This window comes from Vidua macroura, chromosome 22 (genome assembly GCF_024509145.1).
Source record: "Vidua macroura isolate BioBank_ID:100142 chromosome 22, ASM2450914v1, whole genome shotgun sequence".
Taxonomy (NCBI): domain Eukaryota; kingdom Metazoa; phylum Chordata; class Aves; order Passeriformes; family Viduidae; genus Vidua; species Vidua macroura.
The window spans coordinates 4548257-4569668 of record NC_071592.1 but is presented as its reverse complement, the minus strand read 5'-3'; the positions used below and the strand labels follow the sequence as shown (position 1 = coordinate 4569668).

At 50.6% G+C, this 21412-nt stretch overlaps 1 protein-coding gene and 1 long non-coding RNA gene across 8 annotated transcripts in view; both read right to left on the bottom strand.

The window, feature by feature from the left end:
• LOC128817911 (uncharacterized) overlaps nt 1-19756 on the bottom strand; it is a 36140-nt gene extending 16384 nt beyond the window's left edge. The window contains exons 1-2 of the long non-coding RNA XR_008440339.1: nt 19666-19756; nt 18813-18927 (exon numbers count right to left, since the gene is read on the bottom strand). This is a non-coding gene — a long non-coding RNA (uncharacterized LOC128817911). The remainder of the gene's footprint in view (nt 1-18812; nt 18928-19665) is intronic.
• Nucleotides 1-21412, bottom strand: part of OPCML (opioid binding protein/cell adhesion molecule like) — a 337383-nt gene that overhangs the window by 149930 nt on the left and 166041 nt on the right. The window lies entirely within an intron of this gene.

Sequence of the window (21412 nt, the reverse complement as noted above, 5' to 3'; positions counted from 1 at the left end):
CACAAAAAACAACATTTGCACCAGAATAAATTATTGGGGTTTTTTTTCTCCCCTCTCTCTTCACTCATCTCCCATGGATTCTGCTCGCTCAGTAATTTACATACATATAACTAATTGCATATTAGGAAACAGAGGAGGGGAGGAGAGATGAGGGCTCAGATCTCCTGCAATCCACGTGTATCCAGGATGGATGGGTACCTATCCCAGGGACAGCCCCTCCTGCTCGGCATGCACAGGGCCAGTAACTCTGCTAAGGGCATCCATCCTCTGCCTGCAAAGCAAATCACACCTGCAAGCCCCCACAGCCCCAGCCCTGGGGAATCTCAGCAACCAAACCCAGGCAATGTGCACGGATTACAGCCAATATTATTCAAGAGTAAATGAGATCCCAAACACTGCCTGGCCAGTGAATAGACAGGTAAAAAAATGTACTTGGCAGGAGGGAGTTCTGACACAGCTCTTCATAACCAGGAGGAAAATGCACCAAGAAAAAGAAGAGTAATCAAACTGATAGACTTCTCTGCACCACCTGCCCTGAAGGTACTAAAATATTCTCCATTCATTATTCTGAATAAGCTGGACAGGCAGTGACTCCTGGCCCAGCTGTGCTGCTCTGGATGCTCAGGGCTTCCCATACAGCTGTGGGGTGATGTGAGGCATCCCACACAGCCAGGCTGTCCCATGTCACCTCAGCTGTCTGGTGTGGAGGAAATATTCAGGTAAGCCCTCTGGGATCATGTGCCCAAAGATACCCTTCACCAGGTACAGGTCATGGAGCCATTAAAAGCCCCATTGTGCACCCAGTGCTAATAAATTCACATTAAATACACCTGGAAGGACTGCAGGCCTTCACATCTGCTGCAGCTGGAGCAGAAGGGGCAGGTCTCCCTGGGTCACCATCTCATCCCCATCTCATCAGGGCTCTGGAAGGATGCCAAGCCCTTCACGCCTCTCTTCTCCCAACCCTCACATGGTGCAACACAAGGTACCTGGAGACTGGCAAACACAATCCACTGGTGACCTGCTGCAGGCTCAGCAAAGAGGTGTGAAGCTCCTCAAAGTGCTGGGAGCAGGAGCAAACTTCTCCCATGCATTAATCATGGCTTGATTTTGAGCACTTCAGGACAGGGAGGAGGGACTGATGACACCCCCTCTCCATATCGCCACAGGTTCCTTCCCTCTGCATCCCCTCATCTCCCAGCACATCTCTCCCAGCATGGGGTCAGGACATCCTGAGCTGACAGCAGCCTAGAAAGAAACAGCAAATTGGCCAAAAGCTGATTAATTCCTCCCTTTGCTTTTCCAAGCATCCCGAGATGGCAGCGAGAGGGAGAGGATGAATCACCCAGTGGGGACAGCAGTGCCCAGGTACAGCGAGGAGGAGGAGACACGGAGTGAGCCTGAGTGTCACCCGCAGAAGAAACATCCTTGTGGGACTAAATTGGATTCAATATAATAAACTATCATCTTGAAACGAGTGCTCCAATTGAGTTTTGATGTAAACACTAATATTTTCTCCACTCCGCTATTCTCTTCCACGGAGATCTCATGTTTATTTCACTATGTGTCCTACCTACTATTGCTCTCATACATCAAAGGGTTCGAGGACAAGGAGCCTGATTTTGAAAACATTATTCTTTTAAAGATTTATTCGCTCGTCTTGACCACCTCCTCTGCTGAAAGGGAGAAGCTCTCCATAAATTATTTCAGCACCCTATGTAAAACATGCCCGTGCATGCTGCCCTCAGCTCAGCAAACTTTGTGAGGAGACCTCCAGCCCTTCTCCTTCCTGGTTCACACTCTTCTGAGAGCCTTCCTTGCCCTCTCCGTGCTGGACTACTCCAGTTACCACCGTGATCTCATCCTATCATGATCCCAAACACGGAGAAGCTGAGACAGCTGACATACTCAAGGTCATATGGGGACAGTGTGGTAGAGAAGGGCTCTCCAGGCACCTTGACGTCCTAACTTGCACTTCTGCCCAGGTAAAACCTGGCCTAGGGCTTAGCCTAACACCTCTAAACCCTGCTGAGAGCTCTGTGTGACAGTGGCATCCACCAGAACCCCCATGGCCTCGCTGAGAAGTGCTGGCTCTAAGCAGTACAGGCAGACACATGTCGGAGAGATGAAGAATTCATCTCCTCATTTTGTAGCCACAGAGCCTGACTCGCTCAGGGTCACCAAGGACAGCTGCAAGAAACATGAAAAACTTTCTAAAGGCCAAGTAACAGGCAGGTCTTTGAGGAGCAGCACATGCAAAATTAACCGTCCGTTCCCTCTGCCCCTTCACGGCAGATGCTGGGAGCACTCGAAGGACTCTACGTTTATTTAAAATTAAATAAAAGAAGCTAATTTTGGCATGCAAGAGCAAGTGCACCTGGGGGACTCCTTGCTTCAGGGCACTGCCAATAGAAGAGGAGTAACGAAGTTAAGAAAGCAATTAAGAAACTGCTGCAGACACTCGGTGGGAGGTTGGCTGCTCCTGAGTGAAGTGCAGCATACACAGTAATGAGAGGAGATTGCAGCCCTGCTTCTGCCACCCCACAAACCCAGGAACTGACTGTCTCGGAGCCCACCCAAAGCTCATAAGCAGTGCTTGGGGTTTGTCCTGATCCCCCGAGCATGGATGTGCCCTTTCAGTCTCACCTGCTGGCCTGAAGACAGGAGGAAGCACACCTTGTCCCCCCTGACCCCACAGCTTGGAGAGCAGCTGGAGCAAGAGGAGCAGGGCAGCATCCAGGGCAGCAATCAGGGAGCTGAGAGATACATCCTAAACATCCAACTGAGCATCTCCTTCTCTTCTCTGCATCCCTGGAGTCCAGCTAATTCTGCCCCAGGGTTCACACGGTGGGCACTTTCACGCCTTGTGGGATGGGGAAAGCTACAAGCACTACGGAGGGTGGTGGGATAACGCGGCCTATGGAGTGAGGATCCAGAGCCTTCTGTGTCTTGTGTGGAGTTTTGTCAGCACCGTGTGGAAGAGCTGCAGCACTGCACGCTGCTCCCAGCTCCTCACCGCGCTGCCACCCGCACGGATCCGCGTGGATCGCACGCACCCGCACCTCCGTGGGGCTGGGCTGCACCTGCCCCGTGCAGCACAAGGCTCGGCATCCCACGGGATGCCTCACACATGCCAGCGGGCAGGGAGGATGCCCCAGGATCCACAGCTGCCTGCAAGGCACAGGCGAGAGGCCAGGGCGCATCAGAGAGGGGCACAGAGAAGAGAGAGGCTGGGAATGCTGAAGAGGCTACTCTCGGGCTAAAATTACCCACCACAGGCTGCACGCTGTGTTCTGGCTCTGCAGCCCTTTGCTCCTCAGTGACTCATCGATATTTTGAGGCTGGAAGAGATGGTTCTGACAATTTTTAGCCTGGCCTTGGAATAAATGGCAAACAGTGATTCAGAGCAAACTCCGGTGTCCAATGTCTTGTCCATGCAGGGGGTCCATGGAGATGAAGAGAAGCAGGGCTGCAGAGCATTCCCCAGTCCCTTTCAAAGTCTCTCCTCTCAGCCCAGGTGGTTTCTCTCTGTGCAGAAGCCCAAATGCAAATGGAAGCAAAGCAAAAATGTTCAAAGGCTTCAAAAACCTCTGTGTTAGATTTGGGCAGGCCCAGAGGTGCTCCTGCTTCTCTCTCCACTCACACACTTGCTCCAGGCCTCAGCCAGAGCAGCCTCCCCAGTCCCTTGTGCTGTTTGGGCACCTGCTCTGACTGCAGGCTGGAGCAAACCCAGGGAAGGAAACCCACGGCCCCCGAGGGAGGCACAGCCTTGTGCACACACAGCGTGTCTGCAACAGCTCGGTGAGCTCAAGCTCAGACCCCCGAGCCTTCCCCAAATCATCACCCCAGAGCCAGGAGCAGAGAATATTCCCCCAAAAGCCAATTTTTAATCCATTGATTTGTCCATACTGATGAAAAGGTTTTGGAGAGCCATGGTTATTCCCAAGCTTTGGGGCTCTCTCTCCTGTAGGAAAGTAAAGAAAATGAAAACATGCCTGAGAGCAAGCAGAAAGACAAGACCAGTAAGATCAAAGCCCATACCAGGCTTAAACCCACCAGGACATAATTCTGTCCTTTCCCATTCCCTCTGCCCAGCCAGCAATACCCTGAAACACTCCCTGGGCTCCTCCTCTGCCAGCCTAGGGGCAATGTGGGAATGGTTTTGCTTTTCCTTTCCTGTCAGATGGTCTCAAGTCAGGATTTTCTGAGCATGGTTTCACAACTGCAGAAAGAAAACTGCTTTATATTTGTGTGCCATGGGACACTGAGTAACAGAAGGGCATTTCTGGCTCAGCAGTGGCCCAACAGCAGCTGAAATGTCAAGCAGAGCTGACTTGCATGATTTTCCATTGATTAAGATGACAAAGTTGGGCCAAAATCTTACAGAGACTGATTACAGAGGCCTGATGCCATCTAATCTAAGCCTTGGTTCAGTAGCTTTAGGCCTAAATCCTAGCTTAGTCCGCAAATGATCTGTGCTTCCCTGGTTATCTCCACCAACTCAGAGAATAAGCAGTCATGCAAAACCACACATGGAAAGATGCTGAGAAATTAATGAATAAAAAAATAAACATATGTTTTCGCCACTCTGAGGCTGTTCCTTGGGAGATAAAAAAAAAAAAAAAGGAGATGGAAGGAGCTCGTCCAAGCACCATGACAGGTAAAACCACACCTTGAGCCCCCCCTGCAGCGCAGCAGGGCCAGCAGGAGCTGTTTAGCTGAGGGTCTCACCCCTGTATCAACAATAAATACATCTGCAATAAATATGCAAAGTTGTAACTGATTTGCATTGACATTTGGACTGGGGGGAGAGCCGAGGGGAGAAAGAAATAAAGTCCATTACAACGCGGAGTAATTTAGGATATTACCACCAGCATCTGAATTACAAATCTACCTCTCATTACTGGTATGTTAACCGGGAAAGGCAGCTTCTCCACAACATGCAAGGCAGAGTTTATTAGCATGAATTTGCATAATAATTAGCTCTGCAGCAAGCAAAGGCTGTTGTGCCTTTCAAAAAGCCAACTTTCAATGTCAGTATCCAGCCCCAGTTTGGCTCCTGCCCTTGGGCCCTCCGGCAGTGAAACCCTCATCAGTCAGGGCCACATCCCTGGCACTGGTGCCTGGTGGGGTCCAGGGAGGTCCTGCCTCATCCCATAGATGTTGGGAGGCACAGGAGAGCTCCTAGGGAGGAGTTTTGGCCAGAAAACCTCATTGCACAAAGCGTTTCTGCATTGTAGAAAGAGTCTCTGCACCCCATGAAGAGTCTCTACATCCCATGGAGAGTTCCTTTCCCTGCAGCCTTAGCAGAGCTGCTGCTGGATAGTTACAAAGAGCTCCCCAAATCCCCCTTTAAAGGACCCCCATCCCATTGCTCTCCAACAATGCCACGATGAAGAAAAGAGGGTGATCACAGAGGGAGCTGTATTTCATCTCCATCGACCCAAGCTGGCTGCCAGAAGGATGATACTGATCCAGCCTGGCATTTTCCAAGTAGCCTTATGCCAATCACAGACTCTTTACTAACCAGAATGGAAAAATAAAGGCAAAAACATGAGGCTATTTTAGTCTTTTTGCTGAAACTACAAGTTTCACCTTCCTGGGATCTATCCTTAAATAAATAAATAAATATATATATATATATATATGTAGGTATGTTTCAAATGCAAATATCTCAATTTGAACAAGCCGAAGAAAACTGGTGGAAGGAGGCTGCACTATTTTGTTTCTCCAAATGTTTTCTTTGATTTTTTTTTTTTCCACAGCTTTTCAGCAGAAAGGCTTGCCTGAAAAAATTCACTATTCTCTCCAGTCCCCAGTGCTGCAGGCAGCCTCCCTTACCTTGCATGATCCAAACTTTCTGCCTCAAGAACTTCTGGGGACACACCAAACACACTTCAGTTCACAAAGGATAGAGCAGCTGTTCCTGCTGTTTTAAAGACAACGAGCCTCAATTTCCCCTAAAATGAAATTATTCCCAAGCAGGGGCTGAGCTGATCATTTCTAGATAGCAGCATCTCAGTGTCGGATTGAACTCAGCTGTTTCCAACATAGGAAAATCCTTATGCCAGCTCTAAAAAGAAAGGAATTACCCAGCTAAGTCTCAGATCTGCCATCTCCAGGCCTTGGGCTGCAAGTCCTGCTCTCTGCAGCCTCTCCCCACCTCGGCACACACAACTCCTGACCAGCAGGAGCGGTGACGCACCAGCTTTGCCTTTCAGCATCTCTCGCTGCTAGAAATAGACCTCTCAGAAAGAGCTTTTTTTGGCCTGACGCTGTCCTCAGTCCTGTTTTCACCAGAAACCCTTTTAACTCACCATCTCTGGGTGTCAGCAGCCTTAGAAAGGATAAAACTACCTTAGAAGATGCAGCAACTCCTTGCTCTAAAGTCTGGGTCCTACATACCCTTGAAAAACCACACCTCAAAGGAACAGCACTTCTAAATCTATTCTATTCTGCTATTATTTCACACAGGCATAAATAGGGTGATATAAACGGAGTCTGAGCAGCAGCAAATAAACCTCGGCACTTCCGCATGTCCTGAAAGATTAGGAAAAAGAAATGATGCACGTTTGAACCACTCAACATCCCCTCAGTTAGCAGAAGACTTCAGAATTCCCTGTCCTTGAAAAAACAGGAGGGGAATAAAAGGAGGCAAGTAGGATCCACGTTCTGAGAGGGCGGAATAAGGCAGCTGGGATGAGCTGGTGCTGGGGAGTGTCGGCATTTCCCCGGGTGCTCCAGGAGGTGCGGTCGCGCAGGGAGCGGCTGTGCCGGCTCCAGACCGACGCGAGATGGTGCTGCTTCCCCGGGCACGGGCGGGGATGCGGGGCCGGGATGCGGGCGGAGGGCTGGGATAGGGATGCGGCTGCCCGGGCAGGGATGCGGGACGGGGATGGATCCGACGGGGCAGGGATGCAGGAGACCGGGCAGGATACAGGATGCAGGGCAGGGACACAGGGCAGGGATGCAGGTGCCCAGGCAGGGATGAAGGAGCCCAGGCAGGGATGCAGGTGACCGGGCAAGATGTGGGTGACAGGGCAGGGACACAGGGCAGGGACGCAGGTGCCCAAGCAGGGATGCAGGTCAGGGATGCAGGTGACCAGGAAGGGTTGCAGGTGACTGGACAAGATGCAGGTAGGGATGCAGGGCAGGGATGCTGTTGTGTAGCCAAGGATGTGACTGCCCGGGCAGGGATGGGGTCACTGTCACAGAGATGCAGTGCAGAAGGGCAGAGATGTGGTTGCACAGGCAGCAATGCAGGACAGCAGGAATGCAGGGAAGCTGGGGCAGGAATGAGAGAGGCCAGAGCAGGGATGCAGTTGCCTGGGCAAGGATGTAAGGCAGGGATGTGGCCACTGGCCCAGGGATGCAGAGCAGTGGGGCAGGGATGTGATTTCCTGGGCAGGAATGCAGGGAAGCTGGGACAGGAATGAGAGCAACCAGGGCAGGGATGAGAGCAACCAGGGCAGGGATGAGAGCAACCAGGGCAGGGATGAGAGCAACCAGAGCAGGGATGAGAGCAACCAGGGCAGGGATTCAGTTGCCCAGGCAGGGATGCAGGGTAGGGATGCAGCTCCTGGCACAGGGATGCAGAGCATCCTGGTGCATGGGCAGGAATGCAGGGCAGCAGGAATGCAGGGATGAGAGCAGACGGAGAAGGGATGAGAGTGGCTGGTCCAAGACCTCTCTCTTTGCAGTCCCTCACACTCTTGCACCACACCCAGCAAGGAGCAGATGAGGGAAATACAGATGGGAAGAGCTGGCAGGAGCCAGTACAAGTTCCTGCAGCTCCTGGTTTTCAGCTCATTTAAAGTCTGTTCATAGAAAGAGAGAGAGATGGGTAAATAACTCTATTCCAAAGCACTCTCCACCTCAAGAGATTTGCTGTCGAAGAAGGAAATGCTGAGGTTCAGAGAGAAAAAAAAAAAGTCTGCTTAAAAGTTGAACAAGTGAAAAGACATCATTAACCACATAAACACTTTTTTTTTTTTCCTCCGAGCAAGTCAAATATTTGTTCCCAACATGGGCTTCTAAAAAAAAAAGTTGGGGAAGCTGTTCCTATTTTTTTTATTAAATTCTACTATACAAGGCACATGCCATGCATGTTTTTCCTTTTGGAAAAATAGGAAGGTGAGGATCCAGCAGAGCTCATCAGCAATCCAACACCCATGTGTGCAACACCAGGATAACAAACTCAGGCAGGGATGTGGGGGGAGAAGTGGGGAATGAGCATTTGGAAGAAGATGATTCTGTAGTGAATTTAAAAGGAGTTATCAGCTGCTCCTGGGTAAATCAGCTTGGCTAAGATAAGAACCAGAACAAATACTTATTCTAAATTTACACTGACCTAAACCTGAACGCTTCAGGGCTGAATAATTTTGGTGAACTATATATTTTTGTGAAATCATTTCCTGGGTTTCTTGCATGGGTTGAAAGAGATTTAGTTGGGAAGGATAAATCCTGGCTGCTCATATACTGTTGTCAAAAGGATGGGATGGAGACAGATACAAACACTGATAGATGGCAATAAAAAAAGATCTTTATAGTGGTTCAGTTTGTGCTGTTTCACTGTGGCAAAACTAGACCAAGATTTCTCCAAGCGATTTTTTTAATATCTTCTTGTTTAAAGGGCTCATCCAGCAAAAAAAAGGGCACAAATTTTCAGAAAGCCCCTAATGACTGCTCATACACAGACAGACCTCCCAAATTACACCTCTTAGGAGAGGTCTCAGTTTAACTCCCCGAGATGGGGTCACCCAGGAAGGGTCACCCAGGAAATTCATCAGAGTCTTCTACCACGCAGGCTAATTTGGAGAGACTTAAAACCAGCTGCCTGCCCTGCCCAAAGAGAGAATCACACCTACTGCCTGCACATCTGGCTAGGTGGGTCCACATCTGTGTGTGCAGCTGCAGGCTGTGCTGATCAGCCCCAGGCACTGGCCTGCAGCAGGTATGGAGCCAAGGCTGGAGGCTGCATCCAACCACCCCAACCATCACCCCCAGGACAGCTGTGCTGCTGCAGCAGGACCTTCTGCCTGCAAGGACCCAGTGCTGACACCATCCTTTTTGTCAGACACAAAATTATAACGTGGCAGAAGGCACAGAAACATCCAGCCCTCAGTTCCTGTCCTACCTGTACTGCTGGTTTCCCTTCAAGCCCACGTAGGTGAGACCCTTTTTCACCAGGAAATGTTCACACAGGAATTTTTCCCTGCTCTATCTCCCCTTCCATCCCCAGAGGAAAAAGAGCACAGGCACGGTGTGACAGGAACAAGCAGAAGCCAAGTTTACATAAACAGTGGAGAGCAGGACGTAAAGGTTATTTGTGCCTGCGGGCTGCTCGGGGAACGTGTGAAACACCGAGGGCTGGCACTAGACAGAAAATTCCTGTAACGCTAAAGACTGCAGCTTTTTGAAGTCCCTGAGCAGTGCAGGGATAGATGAAAGCAAGTATGAGCAGCTAGAGCAGGTGGTTCAATGTTACTGAGCACCTCCCATCCCTTCCTCGTGCTGGACAGCAGCCTGATCCCAACCTCAGCTCGGGAAACATCCACTCACCTGGCTGAGACCTCCTGTCCCAGGACAGGAGTGGGAAAAGACAGGAAAATTTACACTGATGTTGTACTTCACACTCAAAGCTCTTCATGAGGACTAATTTGAACTCTGGGAGAGTTATTAACGTTTTATGGCTACGGAAAACAGAGCCATGGAAATCAGGCACCTTATCCAAAGCCCCTGCAGAGCAAATAGAAAATCCAGGACTGGAGTGAACAGAGCAGCAAAGATCTCCTCCTCCTTCCCCACAGATCACAGCAGGAAAGTGGCTGGTCCAAACTCCACAACGCAAAAATCACCCAGGAACAGGCAAACCTTGCAAAGTTGTGCAGGGTCTGGTTTGTGGGACAGGAGAACAAGTGGAAATCAGGGGATAATGATCCATGGGGAGCACGTTCCACTCTCAGCCACCTTAAACCAGTCTCCTTCATCCCTCTGAACTGGGAGTGGGGACAAACCTCTCCCTTTGTCTCATTTTCCTTATTCTCTGCTCTCTTAGAGGCAGAAACTCTCTCTTTTCACTTGCTCATGAACGACCCAGATTAATCAGACAATTCTGGAAGCTCACAGACTATACCACAGCAAAGAGCCAAAAAATACTGCCTTTTTTTTTTTTTTTTTTTTTTTTTTTTTTTTTTTACATTTTTAACACACTTTCAGGTTTCAGGGAAGAACTAACAATGTTTCTTTCCTACGTCTTGCTCAAAGGAAGGCAATTGAGAGGGAAGCAGTGAGTTACAAGTGGGCTCACAAAGCACCAGTGTTTGTATCTGTATAAATATATCTCTCCCGGTGTGTACACACCCACACGGACTTGGGATGAGCAGGGTGGAGGTGGAGCATGTAAACTTGGGCAGAGATAAAAATCAAATAAAACCCCACCAAAATTAACAAGGGGAGAAAGCCTTTTACTCAAACAAAGAAAGTCATTTTGCAGCCACCGATTTTTTCCCCCTTTTTTCTTTTTCAGTTTTGTTTTTTTTTTTTTTTTTTTTTTCTCTAAAGCCGGCATTGTGCGGAGCACTGTTCCTTTGCAAGATTTCAGATGTTGCTGTGTTCAAATGAATCCCATTTTGTCACAATCAATGACTTTCCCCGCTCGTTATTACCTGCAGCCCTCCGGAGCCGGCGGCGCCGCTGGCAGAGCTCCAAGCGCCGGGCGGGGAGGCAGAGGAGCCCGCACCTCTCCAAAACGCACGGCGAAGGTAAACGGGAGAATGTCACCTACACCTGGGTAATTTTTAATTTTCTTTCTTTTTTTTTTTCCCCTGTACTGTTAAATTACCTCCAGCTTATTTGTCTGGCTAGAGGTTAATGAAACATTAATGATGTTAATGAGCCTTTCATGCTGCAAGTTTTTTCAAGAAAGAGATAGAATGGCTGTTTTCCTTCCCTCTTAATCTTTTCCATCATTCGGGAGTTGCAGGGCCAAAGCAATTAGTGACTCAGGCAGCTCTGTCTCCCCTCCCGGTCACAGCCCAGTGGGGCAAAGAGAAGAAACCTATTAAACCCCCTTCACACGTCCACAGGTGAGGAGCTCACGGGCTGATGCAGCCACGCTGCTTTAGCCAGAAGGCAAAACGCCATTCAGGGGGAAAAACAGGGGGAATTAACAATCTGGAGCTGTCGGGAATGGTGAAGTGTCGCCATTAGCTGTGCACTGTTTGTTAGAGAAGGTGACAAGTGATTTTCAAAAGGTTCGAGGAGGTTTGGGTAGGGCTCCACAGCCGAGGGGTGGCTTGTCAGCTTCCCCCATCAAACCCCATGTGGGTTTTCATCCCGCTGAGCTCTGATTCCGGGTGCATGACATCCCTCTGGATCACGGCCAGCCAAAAAACAACCCTTCCTTCCCAACTCATTTGGTTTAAATACAAGAAGTGTGAGAGGGGGAAAGGTACAGCAAGAGAAAAACTAAAAAATTCAGAGGAATGGCTGCTCTCACCCTGCCCATCTCCACCCTGCTGCCTCAGACACCGGGCAGGGTTTCTTTACCATTCCTTAATCCCCTTAACACAACCACAGAGTGAAAAAACCCACTGGTCTCAGCCCATTTTACAGGTGGCTCGTCCCACACTGAGCAAGGAGGGCAGGAGCTGGGGTCCCTTCAGCGCTGAGCCCCGCTGCCACCGCGGTCCCTGGTGCAGCCCCGGGAGGTGACGCTGCCTCCGCTCCCTGTGATGGATGCGCCGGTGCCAAAGGGCACACAACTAAATTACGAGCTGGCACTTACAAGGAGTGAGGGCTCTGGCTTGTGCTTCCATTAGAGGGTATCTATCTGCATTTAAAGCTGTGGCGCTCTGATAAGGAGAAGGGAGGAAGCCAGAGAGACCTCAAAAAATTGCCTGGACGAACTCCGAGATAAGACTTTTCAGACAGACAAAAAAGCCTGTCCTGATTTATAGAGCTTCGTCCGTCCTTGACAGTACCTCTGGAGCTCCTGATCTCGGCTGTAAAAAAAGAAAGTTCCATCAGAAATGTGTGTTCTGCCCCCAAACTATTTATCCAGACAACCTGTCAACCTACCACAGCCAGATCCTCTCTTGACACGGACAAGGCAGCAACACAATCGGCCACCTTTTATTTTTATCCTCTCCTCTCCCCTATTCCTGCTAATCACAGATGCTTTGTCCGCTCAATAATAAAGATCCCGGGCGCCTCAGTTTCCATTTTTTTGTTATCGTGCCTTTCACCCGGCATGTTTATTTATGACTGCTACAAAGCACTTCCACGGGAAGATGCCATTAGGCTGGAATGATGCTCCCTTGACATTGAGATCAGAATCGGCACAGGAGCCATGCAACAACTCATCTTTATGTTTGCTTGTCTTAATTCCTTTTCTTTTATTGTTTTTATTATTGCTATTATTATTGTTATTATTATTACTTCCAGAGCAAGGGCTGCCAGAGAGGGAGAGGCAGAGGGGCATGTGCAGCACAGAGATGAAGCAGCTCTGGCTGAGGGCACAGATGGCACGGGCTGGCTTGGATAATCCTGCCCTCTTCCAGGGCAGCTGCTGGCACATGGGCTGGACAAGCCCATTAAGAGAACAGGACCCCACCCTGACAAGGGCACAGGGATGGATTTACCCTCACTCATGGCTCTCCCGCATACCGGGGCAGGAGCTCCCCCAGCAGAGACAGAAATCCAGGGAAAGATGGATTTTGGGGAGCTGGGGTGCACTGCTGGCTCCCTGTTGAGGGGAGGGCAGTGCTGGGGAGCAGCACGTGATAGCCAGGGGTCAGGGTCTCACACGCAGCCAAACCCTCGTGGTCAGCCTGTGCTGATGGGGTCACCGGGGTGCTCTGCTTACAGAGCCTGGCTTGTCAGCGGAAAAGAGGAGCAGGCACGCCGTGATGGTGACTTGGACACTCTCTCCAGAGCCCCTATAACCCACCCAGCCCTGCTCTACTCTCTTCCCCTGGAAACTCCTGGCAGAGTTTCATGACCACAGGACAGCTCTCCAAAGCTGTGCAAACACCCCTGAGATCCTCTCAGTCTGCTCAGCAAATGAAAATGGGGCGAAACCAACCCTGCTGCACAGGAGTCAGCTGTCCTCTCTGCTTCCCAGCCCTCGTGCATGCTAGAAGGTGGCCCTGGCACAGGGGACACGCTCCCTTTCCAGCGCTATCCCCCAAAGGATGGTGTGCCCTGTCTGCCACGCTCACGCGAGGCACTAGGACAGACAAAGGGAGGGTTTTGTGGGATCTGGCACCGCTTCCAGCCGCCAGCCACAGCGCGTCCTCCGGCACCGGCTCCCTAATTAGTTCTATTGGTTTCAACAGTTCGGCGGGCTCGGGGAATGTAATATTTAACACCCTAGAGGGAAGCCTTTCACACCGATGCCTCTTTCATCATCTCTGCCCATCTGGTGCTCACTTCAAGCTCGCAAAGCACTGCCTGCTTGGGAAACAATGAACTCCTGTGGCTCCCTGTCTCCTCCCGACTGGCTGGACCCTCCAGGAAGGCATGTGGGAGCAGCCCTCCCCAGGGCAGCAAGCCTTGACACCCACGGTGCGTGTCGTGTTCACTCAGAAAGGGATTATTAGTGCCTGTTTATACCACTCTCATCAGGATGCTGATTCCAAGGGAGCAATTTGTCCAAGGGAGCAATTTATCCCTTCATGGCTTACTCCACAAGAGCTCAGGAAACGCACAACACATCCATGGGGATGGGGAGAGGGGCAAACAGACCTCTTGTGCTCCCCCCTTCTCAGCAGTGACAGCCTCACCATCACCACCCTGCCCAGATTAATCAAGGATGGATAATTGGGCAAGGGCCATTAGCAGGTCAAGGTGGGAAGGGTTGGGCGGTGCAACTCCACAGCAGCAACAGGTAGTGGGTGCTGTCCGTGTGACATGGTGACACCCACGAGTGGCATGTCAGGACCCCGCTGCAGTGGACGATGCCACGTGGCCACGGGCACTGCACCATTACAGCCTCTCTAACCAGAAGACTGAGCAGAAATGGGAATTGAGCCCATAAAACCATTTGCTTTCTGCAGCCACAGCAGCACGGCTGACGTTTGGAGACACCGCTGTGTCTGGAAATTATTAGATTCCTTCCAGTGACTGACACCTGCTAATAACCTGGAAGATGGGTAGAACATACTCACATTGTCATCTCCAGCTATCTACAACTTCATTTTCCATCATCTTTGTCACTCAAGGACAGCAGCAAAGGATATTATTGCTATTGGTATTGTTATTATTTAAACGATGCAGCGACAAATCCACAGGTTTTGGGCTGGGTTGGGCAGACCAGCAGATTCTCCTTCAGATCAGAGGGAAAATTATGGGGAGCATTATGTATAATGTATTTTTCTATTAAATTAAAATAAGCTTCTCTAGACAAAGTTTGATGTGTTAAGCGACAGTGGGAAGGACAGAGGGTTTAACCTCACGCTCAGGGAAGGTGGATGGATGGATGGATGGATGGATGGATGGATGGATGGATGGATGCTCAATCCTAGGGAAATAAACCCACATTCTCTCTACACAGTGCTGAACTGTATTTCAGGGCCTCTTGCCTCTTCACACAAACCCTATTAGTCACTCATCAGTGCTAAAAAAATAATAAATAAATACACCAGTGCACAAGAGTGCCAAGGGCAATGAAGTGAAAGGACATTATAACTCTTTAATTACATCAGTCTTGGAAAGAAAAGAGCTGTCATTCCCTCCTCCTTCCCTCTGGGGAACACTCGGTATCTACCTTGGCCAGAACCCCCTTAGGAAAGTTGTCACAACATATGTCCTCCCTGTGATTCATGCCAGGGATGGGTTTAGTCCTGTATTAATATTTCCTACCCACTATTTACTGTGCTGCATTCCCACACAGATGCACACAAACAAATGCCTTTCATCTTCTGCCTTCATAGGAGTGGGGGGGAACCTTAGTTAAGCTTTCAAGATAAGGCTGTTGTCTGCAAGTCACTGTGTTTAGCCAGGAGGGAGGATTTTCTTCTGAGAGCACCTTAAGGAGGATTTAAAAACATGACTGCAAGGAAACAACCCCTCGAGGAGCTGAGGACCCTGCCCTGGGGACACTAAACACAGTCAGTCCTCACCCCCCACCTTCCCACCACAAGCAGCTCATCATGTGCTGCTCTGCCCTGCCAAGAGCCATCAAAGAGCACCCAGAGAGCTCCTCAAATAAGAATGTTTTTAAATATATTTCTCCCTGACAAAAATGCTCTTTGTAGACGTGAAAACGGTTGTCACGAACCCATCGCCCACCTCCTAAAAGATCCCATTACATTTCTGCATTGAACTTCTTTTTCATCACTGAAGTTATCGGAACAGTGATGGCAACAGCCAGTAGTGCTTTCGATTAAAAATGTATCACAGCGTTTTGTGATTTAAAAGCACACAAACAAGAAAGGCGCCATGAAATGTTAATGCGCACGTGAGCAGGTTTGATTCCTGTTTGCTGTTTGTTTGTCAAACATTTTCAACTATCAATTAATTATCAAAAGTGGGCCAGAAAGTGGAGCCTGATCTGCACACCTTGTGACACCAATCAGGAGACTCCAGCAGCACCACTGTTCCCGTGAGGATGCACAATTCCGGCTGCGGAGCACGGCCGTGGGATGATTTCTGGAAGGTGAGCGGTGACTGATCATCCTTCTACCTCTTTAACAGACACAAGAGACTGATGGGGCTGCAGCCCATCAGCAGCTCCCTGGTCACCTTGGAGCCAAGGCCATCACTCTGCGTTGTCAGAGCCACATCACGAAGCCCAGGACATCTTTTGTGGTGATCTCTGATGCTGAAGGACACATCACGAAGGATGGGAAAGGACTGGCAGGTGCCTTGGTCAGCCTCACATCCTCCCCTCCTGCTGCATTTTTAAAAGCCCTTGCAACACCAAAAGAGAGCAGGAAAAAGGAAAAAAAAAGAAAAAGAAAAGTAAAAATAAAAAAAGACACAATTGGAGCTGAGGCAGGTGAATAAGGAGATATGGCAGAGTCAGGAGGCAATGGCCCACGGGCCCCATTAACAAGATTCCTCCCACACAACATCCAGGAGCCCAGGCCATCAATAAAGCCTTCACTCCTCCCCAGGCAGCCTTGCGTGGCTCTGAACTTTCCAGCTACAGGCTGCAGATTGGATTCTTCCATCATCACCATAAAACCAGATGAATTGTCCACGGCTCAGGGACCTGTGAGAAGGCAGGACCCTCTAGGCAAGAAGGCAGCACACCTCATAAAACCAGTGCTGCCTTTCAGCAGGGCTGGCCCCATGCTGCCAGGGTGGGTGTCTGGTCCCACAAGCTGCAGCAAACTCCTCTCCATGCTTTTCATACCCAAAAAAGAGGGGTGGAGATCCCCTGCCCTCTTGCAACCCAACAGCTCAGCGTGGTGATCTCTGCCACAGCACATCCCAGGGAGACACCTGCATCTCCTACTCACTTACCCCTCCCTTGTCACGATGTGCAAAGGAGCCCTCTCATCCCAAATTTTTCAAGAATAACTACAGCCCTTGCTCTGCTTTTTGCTGCAGGAGCCCAAAAATCCACTGGCAAAAGCCATTTCATTGCTGGCTCTTCCACTTCAGCAGCAGGGAACTACTCTTGCACAGGCTGGGAAGGGCACACAACCTATCCTGGTCATGGATAATGTGTCTCCTGCTGTAAGATCTGTCCCAGGAGGTGCTGGGAAGCATCACCCTGCTCACACCCCTCTATGGCAGTGGGACACCTTGGCTGAGTCAATGTTAGTGCCACTGAGGCCTTAAACAGGACACTCATCCTCTCTTCCCACAGCTCTGGGGGTGAAGCAGCGACCCCAGCATTGTGGAAAGCACCATCCAGACACAAATAAAGTCTTTGAGAAGCAGCAAGAAGCTGAAGCAGACAGAGCCTGGACTCTGCAACAACAGCATTTCTTCCTGTTTTGTTTTGCTTTGCATTCTCATTGCCAGGTTCATTATCTGGGCCCTTATTCCTGCACACGCTTCCCATTTTTCTCCCTCCTATCTCCCTGTGTCCAACGCAGCAGCCTGTATTAGTTTATGTTAACAAGCTGTGGCAGCAATAATCCTGGCCTCTCCAGCTCCACTGCCTGTTCTGCTGACCAGGCACATTGTTTGTCTCCACTGCCTGGTCCCCTGAGCCTTTCTCCACCTCGAATCCCAGCCTCCTGCAGGAATTACGCTGGGATATATCCCGTGCCAAACATTGTGACCACGCTGTCACCGGAATGCAAGCTGGAAAACATTTTGCTGCCCTGCTGCCACCTCTGCAGAGCACCAAAAGGACAGAAAAGCTTCTTTTTTTCCCCTCAAAATAGAGGCTTTTCTTCTGTGCTGCAGAAACAAGCATCACCCCATGGCCCCAGCGTGCCGGGGGCTCCCGTGTGCCGGGCAGTCCCTCCTCCCGCTGGCCACGGGGCAGGAGGCCGGGCTGCCCTCTCTGTCCCACCCCACCCCTGCGATGTGACAGCCCGCATTTGTCTCTTCAGCTTTGACTTCCTCCTCGGCCCAGGTTGACAGCCAACAACATTTGGAAAAAGAAGAGAAGAGGAGAAAAAAAACTAAAGGGCAGCTGCTGTGGTGGAGGGAGTGAGGAACAAAGAGATTTCAATCACTGCTCTGCTCCAAGGGCACAGGAGTGTGGTTGAGTGTCCAGGAGGGAAAGGGAGGGTGAAAACTCTCACTGGGTGCCTGTGCTCAGCCCTCCTGCCCGGGCACCTCGCTGTTAAGCACATCAAAGCCCGTTATCCCATGCAAGCTCGGCCAGCAGGGGTGGGTGCTGGACCCTCTTCACCCACCTGGCTCCCCAGGCATGAGCAATCCACCAGCCTGAGGTGCTAAAATAGAGCTCCGTGCACAGAACCTCATGCCACTGCACCAAGACACTGCTCAGAGCCCCGCTGGGCTAATGGTGGGGCTGCTTTCAGTGGAAGCATTTAACGAGTGCTGTGTGTGCTGCTGATTAACAGTGTGGCTCTCCAAGGCCAAAGAAGAAAAGAAATTCAGTGTAAGACTGCAAACAATTACTCCTTTTAGATAATCACTGTTTTACAGTCCGGACACATGCATAAATATTGCATAATACTGGGGCTCAGCACGTAATTGTCAGATATTATTCAAACCGAGTCGCTGCTTTATTGGCAAGAGCTGTGAGCTTGTCACATCTCAGGGTCAGAGGCTGGATGGCTGAAGGATTTTCAAGGAAAGCTCAGGTAATGTGAGCAGCAGATCAGCCATTCCCTAAACTGCTCAGCACCGACCTCTGCAAAGTGATCCCGCATTCAGGAGCGCGTGCGTTTGTACGTGAGGACAGGGATGTGAGGCAGAGGGAACAAGCAGCTCCCAGCCAGCTCTCCACGATAGGATTTGGGATCGAAGCTCTCACAGTGCAGCCACCAGGTGGTTTGCAGGGGCACCAACACCCCCAAGAGCCATAGAGCCTGCCTGTCCACAGCCACACACCTGCCCATCCCGGGGAAATGCCGCTGCCAGAGCCCTGCTCACGGTGCCGGGGCTGAGCTCCAGCCACTTTGGACAGGTCTCCTTCCCCTCCTGAGCCGAAGCTGTTTTGTTTGCAAACCATCTGCTCGGCGCCCCGCCGCGCCGGCAGCAGCGAGGGGGCCCAGATGGAAGGGCTCTTTGAAAATTCTTTAAAACGAAGCACCCAAGCACAACGGCTCCATATGCCGAAGGGCCGGCCGGCCCCGAGAGCTGTCGCACGACCCTCCCTCCTCCCTCCCTGCTTGGCTCGGCCCTGCCCAGACCCCAGTGTGCTCGCTCACCTGCTGAAAGCTTGCAAGCCTTTCCAGAGCCCACCTTGGCTCTGCCCAAGGCAAAGCGGCCAGAAGGAAATTGGGGCTCCTGGGCAGCCTCCCTTTGCACACCAGGTCCTGTCTCCTGTGGGTTGAAGGATCAGGTACTGCACTCCCTCAAGATTCCCAAGGCAGATTATGGGGTAAGGAGAGGCAGGTGGAGAAGATGAGGCTGATTCTTTGGAGAGTTATTTCTTGGCCTCGGTTCACTCCCAGTTTAAATGAGACACTTCTGTGATTACTCTGCACAATAACCAGGGCTGGATTTGGCTCACAGCAGCTCACGGACAAGCTCAGTGGCACAGGAGAAAGCCAGCTGCTTATGGGCAATAAACCCCTGCCTGGAAGTACAGCTTCCTTTCCCTAGGAAAGCTCTGCTTCACCTCCAAATACTCAGAAAAACTTCTTTATTGGAAGGAGAAAGACAGAGATTCCTTCACTGTCACAGGAACTGGGGCTTTAAGGAAAAAAAAAAACACCGTGCAAAACCCACACCACAATCAGATGAATTTTGATCCAAGCTGCAGTGAAGGACAGCTCTGTGGGATTTCAGATAAATAAAGGCACAAAGGCCAGTGAGATTGCACTGACACCTTTCAGGCTATGCTTTCCTGCCCCTGTGCCTTGAATAGCAAATCCTCCCTCTTGCCAGCAGCCCTGAACCCCAGCTCTGCTGAGTGGGGTGGAAAGGACAGATTCCCCTAACAGAAGCTCACCAAAGCCTCTGCTCTTTATAGATTTGGGATGCCAGAGCATGGGAAACCCTTCCTGAGTAATTTGTATTACCAAGGAGCCTGCTGTGGTCCCAGGACACTGCTCTCACCCGTCTGAGGCAGCAGGAATTGCAATCCCAGATAATGGGGTTTCAGTGACCTGACTGCCCAGCTCCTGGGCTGCAGCGTCACCCCAGACTGTATTCTTCCATGCGGACCTGCCGAGAGTGTCAATAAGGAAAGAGATTACTTTGTCTTCCCGAGAGAGAGAGAGAGCAGAAAAATCAGTCAGAGCAAAGAAAAGCTGCTTTAGAGTACGAGCTAAGCAGGGTCTGCAGGAGCACGCTGCTTCCCCAGGGATCGCTGAGCTGGAGGCCAGCATGGAATGAGTGAGAGGTTTGGGGGGATCAGGGTCTCCTTCCTCTGCCTGACTGGCCTGGAATGAGCCAGAGATGGAGCAGGAAGTGATGGAGAGAGGAACTCCCACGCCAGCACCTCCTAAGCTGCTTTTCTCAAGACATCAACCTCACCTCTCATCATTCTGAGATAGATGAGTGCTTTTTTAAACAAAAATCACACCCACTGCCTCCAAAAACATCTGATCCTGGGCCCACAGCTGCAGCAAAGTAACTGTGAAGGCTGATAACTTTATCATCCAACAAGACTCAGGCGAAATGCTTCTCTTGTGCTAACGATACGCTGGAGACATGCGGAGCTGAGGCGGGACAAAGCTCCCGCCGGCTGCTAATGAAGGACCATAAATAGTGCACCAAATCAGCCCCGAGTTCCTTCTGCAGCCCTTGATCGAGCAGCGCCCCACCAAATAATGAAAATCTCGCTCTTTTGTATCCATGCAAATCACAGGCGCCGCTGGAAAGCGCCTGCATTAACGACTTATCTGGTGGGCCAACAAGGAAAAAAAGTATCCCATTATCTTGTCCACTTAAGCATTAGAGCAGCTCAAAGTGTTTTCATCCACCTCCTGCGAGCCTCGTGGCTTCCAGCTCTGTTCACAAGGACCATATTTCCCACCATCCCTGCTTGCTGCTCTCCTGGACAGACAGATGCCAGCCCCATCCCAGAGTGATCAGGCAAGGCACCAGCTCACAAGCCTTTAGGGATAACCACCACCACATCCCTGCTGCTCCCCTGGAGAGCTCTGAGCATCACAAACCCACATTTACACCCAAAGGCAGAGGGTTCTGGCTGCCCGTGATTCTTTAAGGCTCACCAGTGAAGGATCCTGTTATCCAGCTGGAATTCCACAGGGGAATTCAGGTAAGCAGACTGTAATTAACCGAGCTGGCACGCTGCTGCATCTGACAGATGTAGAAATGCACCTTGAAAGGAGGGAAAGGAGGAGGGAGGGAAAAGCAGGAGAGCAGTGTTGCCTACCCAGGGTCCTTTCCCATGCACTCAGGGGGGATTTGGGGAGAGGCAGTGGCTGCAAAGAAGCAGTCAAATGTGGGGCAATGCTTTCCTCCTCCTCCTAGCTGTTGGGCAGGAGCAAAATCCGCATGAAATGCAGGCAGAGAGTCTCAAAAGCACTGATAGCGAGCTGGAGCTGGAGTTAGGTTGTCCAGCACCCTCGGGCAGAGACGGCTGACACTTGGAGTGGGAAAGGGGAAATTCAAGTTACTCGGCTTAGGAGGCTCAAGCCACAGCTCTGCTATCAGGCACATCATGCTGGGCTTTCAAAAGCAACCAGAAAGCAGGATTTGTCTGCCTGAGCCCGAGCCAAGCAGCAGTAATCTCCACCCAGCCCAGCTAACTCCATGTCAGCCCCACTCCTTCACAAACCACTCAGAAGAAATTTGGCCAAGCAAATGCCCACGAGCGAATGTCCTGGATTTGTTC